Below are 9679 nucleotides of genomic sequence, written 5' to 3' on the forward strand. Positions count from 1 at the left end.
AACGGGATTTCCGCAATAGGTTGCACATACGCCAAATCCTGAAATTGCAGTCAGTTTCAAAAGCAAAATGACGGCAAATGCTACCGCAAATTCTGGGCCAAAGTTTGCTTAATCACCGCCCCGCCGCCGAGCCCCGCTCTCCGAGCCCCGCCCCCCCCCGCTCTCCGAGCCCCGCCCCCCCCCGCGCACTCCGAGCCCCGTTCTCCGAGCCCCGCCCCTCCCCCCCGCTCTCCGAGCCCCGTTCTCCGAGCCCCCCCCTCCGCTCTCCGAGCCCCGCCCCCCCCGCTCTCTGAGCCCCGCCCCCCCCGCCGCTCTCCGAGCCCCACCCCCGGCCCAGCCGGCTTGAATTCCGTCGATTGCGGCTCTGGTTGCCGGGGTAACCCTGCCGCCCCGCACTGCCGAGTGCCGCGCTCTCCGAGCCTCGCCCCCCCCCCCACCCCGGCTGAGAGCCACGCTCTCCGAGCCCCGCCCCCCCGGCCGGAATTCCGCCGATTGCGGCTCTGGTTGCCGGGGTAACCCTGCCGCCCCGCACTGCCGAGAGCCGCGCTCTCCGAGCCCCGCCCCCCCCGGCCGAGAGCCACGCTCTCCGAGCCCCGCCCCCCCCCCAGCCGCGTCTCACCTGCTCCTGCTGCGCACGCACCCTGACCCTCGTGGCTGAGGCCGTTGCCCCGGGTAACGTGACCGGGGGGGGGGGGGGTGGATGAGGAGCTTAGCAGAAGCCCTAGCTCGGGCCTGGCTGGGCAAGAAAGTCCCAGGCTTTCAGGCCTAACAAAAAAACGGGAAAAGGTAGGAAAAAGAATGTTCAGTTTAGAAAAAATATTTACAAATGAATGAAGTTTTTTTTAAAACAATTTAATAAATTCAATTTTATTTTGCTGGAAATGTATATTTGAAAAGAAAGACGCAGAAAGCAGGAAAAAGAATGGAAGCAAGATGGCGGCCACTCACCTCGGTTCAGAAGGATAAGGCCCGCCCACACACCGGTCAGGTCGCCGAAGCGTAGGATTGGTCAATCGTCGAGTCACTCGACACTCAACTGTAGGACGGCACGCGCCAGGAACCCGCCGTCCGATTGGTCGACCTCGACGTCACACGGTCGCTAATGAGATGCTAATGAGCGGAATGCTGAACGTTTTTCGGATACCGCGGGCGCGGTTTTTGTCCGGCCGAAAGGTAAATACGCCTATGATCGGTCCGGAATCGCAAGCTTTCTTTTGAGGCGACGCGCGCGTCGGTACGCTCTGTAACTTTCAAACGTATAGAACACAGACAGACAGACAGACATCGGGACAGACAGAAGAGCCGCTTTATATATATAGATAAGAACACAAGGGGACACAACAGTATCAAAAGTATGAGAAAAGAGAAAGAAAGCCATATGATCTTTCTGATTTGTTTGACCTGATCTCGCCCCATTGCCAGGACCTGTGGATTTAAAGGCATCTGCCAATCTACTGAAAATTGCCTCAACAATTAGTCTGTGATTGACATTGAATGCATCTATTCCTTGACCAATTCCTGTCCAATGGTCTTAAAGGAACAGGACTGGTTAAACATGGTCCATTAAGCATCTAAGTATTACAACCATGCCTCTGACTCCAGACTACTGAAATCTATTAAGTTTATTTCCCCAACGAAGGAAGAAAGACTTGTATTTATATAGCAGCTTTCACAACCTCAGGACATCACAAAACACTTTACAGTCAATGATGTTCTTTTGAAGTGTAGTCACAGTTGTAATGTAGGAAACGTGGCAGCCAATTTGCGCACAGCAAGTTCCCAAAAACAACAATGAAATAAAAGACCCAATAATCTGTTTTAGTGATGTTGGTTGAGGGATAAATTTGACTAGGACACCGGGGAGAACTCCCCTGCTCTTCTTAAAATAGTACCGTGGGATCTCTTATGTCCAGCAGAGAGGACAGGCTTCACATCAGTTTCACATCTCATCCAAAAGCCGGTACCTCCAACAGTGCAGCACTCCCTCAGTACTGCACTGAACTGTCAGCCTAGACTTTGTGTTCAAATCTCTGGAGTGGGACTTGAACCCACGACCTTCTGATTCAGAGACAAGAGGGCTGCTAACTGAACAATGGGGCTCATTTTCTCCTTCACCACTCAGGCAGTGAAGTGACGGAGCGAATTGCCTGCCCCTTATAGAACATGGAAATGACATTTGGTGGGTTCTATAATGAGAGGGTGATCTGAGTGAAGGTGAAGATTACCCGCAGTGAAAATTGTACAGTGAAATATTGCATTGTGTGCTATTAATAGTGCGCACCTTTTGCTGGGTAGGTTAGCAGTTTGATCTCTGACCCCTCCCCTTCTGGGGATTGGCCAGTAGAGCTGCCAATTAAACCAGGTACCGCCCCCTCCTCCCACCCATCCCTCCTGGATGGAGCCCCTGAGAAACTGTCCCCTGCTGCTGTCAAAATGAATAGGTTGATCCTGTCACAATGGGACTGGGTGGTTCATAGGAAGGTCTAAATAGGCTTCCATTGTCTCAGCTGGTGCCCGGCAACATTCCACAGACCAGTCCGTCTGGCTTGGCTTGGATACGCACCTCCTCCTCTCCCCACCCTCCAACCTCTGGCTGCAGTGGGGGGTTTTAAACCCTTGTGAGCTCAATCTAACTGAACATGTAACATTTCATTGTAAATCATGTCAAGATTAGCTGATCCCTATCTTTTCTTTCCAGTTTTGAAGAAGGGTTCGACCCGAAACGTCAACTCAAATTTCTGTCCACGGATGTTGCCTGACCTGCTGAGTTTTTCCAGCATTTTCTGTTGTTATTTTAGCTGATCACTTATTTCATTGCTTTTGTGGAAGCTTGCTATGCGCAAATAGTCTGCTGGATTTCCCCTCATTTAAACAGTGACTACACTTCAAAAATACTTTCTTGGCTGCAGCATTTCCCCGACATCCTGAGGTTATGAACGGCGTTGTATAAATACAAGTTATTTCTTGACAAACATGAATAGCTTTTAAGATATCCTCAATCTCAAAGAGGAAACTGAATTATATGTTCTCTGTATTACAGAGCAAAAACCTCCACATGATGAATCGCGAGGCAGCTCATGTGATTGGCTCCTCTGTTTAAAGCAGGAGTCAGTGTATTTGCATATTGAAGCTGGTAATAAACTTGTCACTGAGCGCCAATGAGCACTCCCACATACAGTTAACACAGGCTGCAATGTGTTTACTTGCAAAAAGCAGAAGTGTTGCCTCTAAGGGGCCCACGTGAATGCAATGCCTTCTGGGTGCATCAAGTTCCCCACACTTTCAGCTCAGCCAATCAAAATGAAAAGCACTAGAGACATGAACGCTGCACAGCAGTATTAGCAAGTTTGCAGATTTCAGTAATGCACAGTTTGCAGATTTCAGTAACTCACAGTTTGCAGATTTCAGTAATGCACAGTTTGCAGATTTCAGTAACTCACAGTTTGCAGATTTCAGTAATGCACAGTTTGCAGATTTCAGTAACTCACAGTTTGCAGATTTCAGTAACGCACAGTTTACTGATTTCAGTAATGCACAGTTTGCAGATTTCAGTAACTCACAGTTTGCAGATTTCAGTAACACACAGTTTGCAGATTTCAGCAAGGCACAGTTTGCAAATTTCAGCAATGCACAGTTTACAGATTTCAGCAATGCATAGTTTGCAGATTTCAGCAATGCATAGTTTGCAGATTTCAGTAACTCGCAGTTTGCAGATTTCAGTGATGCACATTTTGCAGATTTCAGTATATCACAGTTTGCCGATTTCAGTAATGCACAGTTTGCTGATTTCAGTAATGCACAGTTTGTTGATTTCAGTAACGCACAGTTTGCAGATTTCAGCAATGCACAGTTTGCCGATTTCAGTAACGCACAGTTTTCAGATTTCAGTAACGCACAGTTTTCAGATTTCAGTAATGCACAGTTTGCAGATTTCAGTAATGCGCAGTTTGTTGATTTCAGTAACGCACAGTTTGCAGATTTCAGCAATGCACAGTTTTCAGATTTCCGTAGCACACAGTTTCCAGATTTCAGTAACGCACATTTTGCAGATTTCAGTAACTCACAGTTTGCAGATTTCAGTAACACACAGTTTCCAGATTTCAGCAAGGCACAGTTTGCAGATTTCAGTAACTCACACTTTGCAGATTTTAGCGACGCACAGTTTTCAGATTGCAGCAAGGCAGTTTGCAGATTTCAGTAATGCACAGTTTGCAGATTTCAGCAACACACAGTTTGCAGATTTCAGCAACACACAGTTTGCAGATTGCAGTAATGCATATTTTGCAGATTTCAGTAATGCACAGTTTGCAGATTTCAGTAATGCACAGTTTGCCGATTTCAGTAATACAGTTTGCCAATTTCAGTAATGCACAGTTTGCCGATTTCAGTAATGCACAGTTTGCAGAGTTCAGTAATGCACATTTTGCAGATTTCAGTAATGCACAGTTTGCAGATTTCAGTAATGCACAGTTTGCAGAGTTCAGTAATGCACATTTTGCCGATTTCAGTAACGCACAGTTTGCAGATTTCAGTAATGCACAGTTTGCAGATTTCATTAACACAGTTTGCAGATTTCAGATATGCTCAGTTTGCATATTTCAGTAACTTGCAGTTTGCAGATTTCAGTAACACACAGTTTGCAGATTTCAGTAACGCACAACTAGCGGAAACAGGTCTGGTGACATCATTTATGGTGCCTCATCAGCCAGTTTCCTTAAAGGGACCATGCCCAAATTTAGTTTGACATTTGTGCTGTCAGTGTTCTACAGCATTGAGGTGTTGCAAAAACTGGCAAGCACTGCACAGAGGTGCACGGCTGCACCGAGGCTCTCTCATGGTTCCCTCCATATGCTTATGGAGGGAGTCAGAGCGCGCAGGGAGGTTCTCTTCCCTTCCCATGGGCGGAAGAGACCTCCCCAGGACACCAACAAAGCTTGGTTGCACATTGCACAGGAGGGCAGAAGCAGGGATGTCATCAGGAGGACCAGGCTGCAGTGGCGCAAGCCTTTCAATTATCTCAGTAGATCACAAAATGTTAGTACAAAACCACACTCAACCTCATCCTGCTGTGCCACTCATCACATCCCCATCACTCTGCCTTCCCCACCTTACTCCTGCACAACCTAACTCACATAAACTTACCTTGCACCTCCACCCACCCCTCTATCTATATTATCACATCCCCATCTCACTAAGCATCCCTCACACTCACCCTCATCCTAGTGCAATCATAACAACTAACAGCACACAAGGGTAGGCACTTGGGTGTTTTAGCCAATGTTCATGTAAAGTTCATGTTAATGTGCTGTCATACATTGAAATCTTTACTTTCAACACTTTCCAGTCTTGGACAGATCTGTGTGCACCTTTGGAAGTGGCTTAGTGAGTTGCAGTGAATGGTGAGACATAACGTTACCCCCCTCAATGGTGCTGAGTGTGAAAGGAATGGCTTGGGCATTGTAGGATGCTTTATGGGGTTGGTGTGGGGTGGTGCCAACCTGGCACATCATGTGACAGCCAGGGTGTACAGCATCAAGTGAAATAAATCTGGCCATGGTGAGGCGATCCCTGTCCTCCCGGGCAGCAATGTGCTCGGGTGCTGCTGCCCTTTGTCCTGTGCAGCATCAGGTGATTGGTGTTGCTGTTGGTGCTGCTGGTGTGCCTGGTGCTGCCGGTGTTGGGGCTGATCATGGTCAGATTCTAAGGACCTTGGTGAGAGAGTATAAAGGGCATCCATGCTGATGGAATAGATGGCAGGTGAAGTAGAGATGACAGAAGCGATCTGTCAATGGTGGGAAAGGTAATGAAGTCAGACTGGATGGAGACTTGTGTAAAAACTTGCAGCATGCAGAATCTGTAGCGCAAATGCAGTTAAGAAAAGCTTGTGGTTAAGGGAAGATATCTCTATCAGCTGGGTGCTTTGACTTGCCATTTGAAGCTGTCAACTCATCAGCTGATTCAGTGGCCACTGACCTCCCACCTCAGCTTCACAGACGTGGTCTAGGCACATCGTGAAACCTGCGGGCGAGCTGTCAAATTCAGAAAGTTAGGTAAAAACAATTGTAAAGTGGCTGTAAACAAGCCCGACCATTCCTGTTCCACTGACTCACTGCCATTCCCCCAGGCAGCACCTCAGCATCCCTAACAATCTACTGGAGCACAGGTTGCTGGTCTGCTGCGACACTGTGAAAGGCCCGGTTGACGGTGGTAGACCCAGCCACAAAGGCAGCAGTCAGAGCTTGTGTGGCATCAAGCTGAGACTGCAGGAGAGCAGCCTGAGATTGGATGCCGCCAAGCATGGACTGCATTACAGCACTCAGACGTTGCGTCACTTCCACCTGTGCTGCAATGGAAGCTGCCAGATCACCCATCACATGCGACATCTACCATCCTTTGCAGACTGGAAATGATTGGCTCCATGGTGTGCGCAGAACCTTGTGCAATCTTAAATTGGTGATAGTAAATTAATTTAAATTAATTAAAGGGTAAGTCATGCCAGGAGAGCCCAGCCCCGTGATGTGCTCCTCTTGCTCCGTATGGGAATTCAGGGACACTGCCCCTGGTAACCACGTGTGCAGGAAATGCATCCATCTGCAGCTACTAGCAGACCGCATTGAGGCGCTGGAGATGCGGGTGGATGGGTTGTGGAGCATTCACGATGCTGAGAGGGTCGTGGATAGCACGTTTAGTGAGTTGGTCACACCGCAGGGAAGGGCTGCACAGGAAGGTAGGAAATGGGTGACCACCTGGCGGGGCAATAGAAGCAGGCAGGTAGTGCAGGAGACCCCTGTGACCATTCCCCTCTCAAACAAGTATACCACTTTGGATACTGTTGAGGGGGATGACTCACCAGGGGAAGGCAGCAGCAGCCAACTTCCTGGCACTGGGGTTGCTCCTGCTGCCCAGGAAGGGGGGAAAAAGAGTGGGAGAGCAATAGTGGTAGGGGATTCTATAGTAAGGGGAACAGATAGGCGTTTCTGTGGCCGTAGACGTGAATCCAGGATGGTTTGTTGCCTCCCTGGTGCCAGGGTCAAGGATATCACTGAGCGGCTGCAGGGCATTCTGGAGGGGGAGGGTGAACAGCCAGAGGTCGTGGTCCACATTGGTACCAACGACATAGGTAAAAAGAGGGATGAGGTCCTGCAGCAAGAATTTAGGGAGCTAGGTGAAGGATTAAAGAGCAGGACCTCAAAGGTTGTAATCTCTGGATTACTCCCGGTGCCACGTGCTATCACAGAAGGTTAATCACAGAATCTACAGTGCAGATAGAGGCCATTTCGGCCCATCGAGCCTGCACCGACACATATCCCACCCCATCCCCGTAACCCCACGTATTTAATCCCCTAACACTAAGGGTCAATTTATCATAGCCAAATCAACCTAACCTGCACATCTTTGGACTGTGGGAGGAAACCGGAGCACCCGGAGGAAACCCACGCAGACACAGGGAGAATGTGCAAACTCCACACAGACAGTCGCCCGAGGCCAGATTTGAACCCGGGTCCCTGGCGCTGTGAGGCAACAGTGCTAACCACTATGCCACCGTGCTAGTGGGTATAGGAATAGGAAGATAGAACAGATGAATGCGTGGCTAAAGGGATGGTGCAGGGGGGAGGGCTTTAGTTTCCTGGATCACTGGGTCTGCTTCTGGGAAAGGTGGGACTTGTACAAGTCGGACGGTTTACACCTGAACCAGAGGGGAACCAATATCCTTGCGGGGAGGTTTGCTAGCACTGCTGGGGGGGGTTTAAACTAACTTGGCAGGGGGATGGGGTACAGAGTGGAGCTATAGTAGGGGGTGATTTACAGCCAAATACAGAGGAAAAAACAAGTCAGCTGGGAAGGCAGAGCAAATATGTGAAGGCAAAAGGGAATATGGCAGGGCTGGAAGGCATATATTTTAATGCAAGGAGTCTTACAAATAAGGTGGATGAACTGAAGTTGTTGTTGAACACATGGGAGTACGATATTGTTGCTATCACGGAGACATGGTTGAGGGAGGGTCAGGACTGGCAGCTCAATATTCCGGGGTATAGAATCTTCAGGCGAGACAGAGGGGGGTGTAAAAGGGGAGGGGGTGTTGCAATATTAATTAAGGAGTCAATTACTGCTGTAAGGAGGGACGATATATTAGCGGGTTCCTCTAATGAGGCCATATGGGTAGAACTTAAAAACAAAAAGGGGGCAAGCACTTTGCTGGGAGTGTACTATAGGCCCCCAAACAGTCAGGGGGAGATAGAGGAACAGATATGTAGGCAAATCTCAGAGAAGTGCAAAAATAATAGGGTAATAATAGTGGGGGATTTCAACTTCCCCAATATAAATTGGGATAGTCAGAGTGTGAAAGGCTTAGAGGGTGCAGAATTCTTAAAGTGCATCCAGGAGAGCTTTTTGAGCCAACATGTAGAAAGTCCTACAAGAGAGGGGGCGGTACTGGACCTAATTCTGGGGAATGTAGCCGGGCAAGTGGTGGAAGTATCAGTAGGAGAGCATTTTGGCGACAGTGACCATAATTCGGTGAGATTTAAGGTGGCCATGGAAAAAGACAAAGACGGCCCGGAAATAAGAGTACTAAATTGGGGGAAGGCCGATTTTAATATGATAAGGCAGGATCTGGCCAAAGTGGACTGGGAGCAGCTACTTATAGGAAAATCCACATCAAAACAGTGGGAGACTTTCAGAAGGGAAATAGAGAGAGTACAACGCCAACATGTTCCTGTAAAGGTCAAGGGTGGGACCAACAAGCAAAGGGAACCTTGGATGACAAGGGATATACAAAAATGCATTAGAAATAAAAGGGGGGCTTTTGGCAGTTACAAAAGACTAAAGATGGAAGAAGCCCTAGAGGAGTATAAAAAGTGCAGGGGCATACTTAAAAAAGAAATTAGGAGGGCGAGGAGGGGCCATGAAATAACACTGGCGAGCAAAATAAGGGAAAATCCTAAGATGTTTTATAAGTATATTAAGGGCAAGAGGATAACCAGGGAAAGGGTAGGGCCCATTAGGGACCAAAGTGGCAATCTGTGTGTAGAGCCAGATGATGTAGGCGGGGTTTTAAATGAATTTTTTGCATCTGTGTTCACTATGGAGAAAGACGATGCAGGCATAGAAATCGGGCAAGGGGACTGTGACATACTTGAACATATTAGCATCGAGAGGGAGGAGGTGCTAGCGGTTTTAGCAGGCCAAAAAGTGGATAAATCCTCAGGCCCAGACGAGATGTATCCCAGGCTGCTGTGGGAGGCAAAGGAGGAGATTGCAGGGGCTCGGACACAAATTTTCAGAACCTCTCTGGCCACAGGGGATGTACCAGAGGACTGGAGAACAGCTAATGTAGTACCATTATACAAGAAGGGTAGCAGGGATAAACCAGGGAATTACAGGCCAGTGAGCCTAACATCTGTGGTAGGGAAATTATTGGAAAAAATTCTGAGGGACAAAATTAGTCTACACTTGGAGAGGCAAGGATTAATCGGGGATAGTCAGCATGGCTTTGTCAAGGGTAAATCATGTCTGACAAATCTGATTGAATTTTTCGAGGGGGTGACTAGGGGGGTGGATGAGGGAAATGCTGTGGATGTGGTTTACATGGACTTCAGTAAAGTTTTTGACAAAGTCCCGCATAGGAGACTGGTCAAGAAGGTAAGAGCCCATGGGATCCAGGGTGCCTTGGCGCATT

The sequence above is a fragment of the Somniosus microcephalus genome, chromosome 16 (genome assembly GCF_052327205.1).
Source record: "Somniosus microcephalus isolate GS21.2 chromosome 16, FLI_Smic_1.0, whole genome shotgun sequence".
Lineage (NCBI taxonomy): Eukaryota > Metazoa > Chordata > Chondrichthyes > Squaliformes > Somniosidae > Somniosus > Somniosus microcephalus.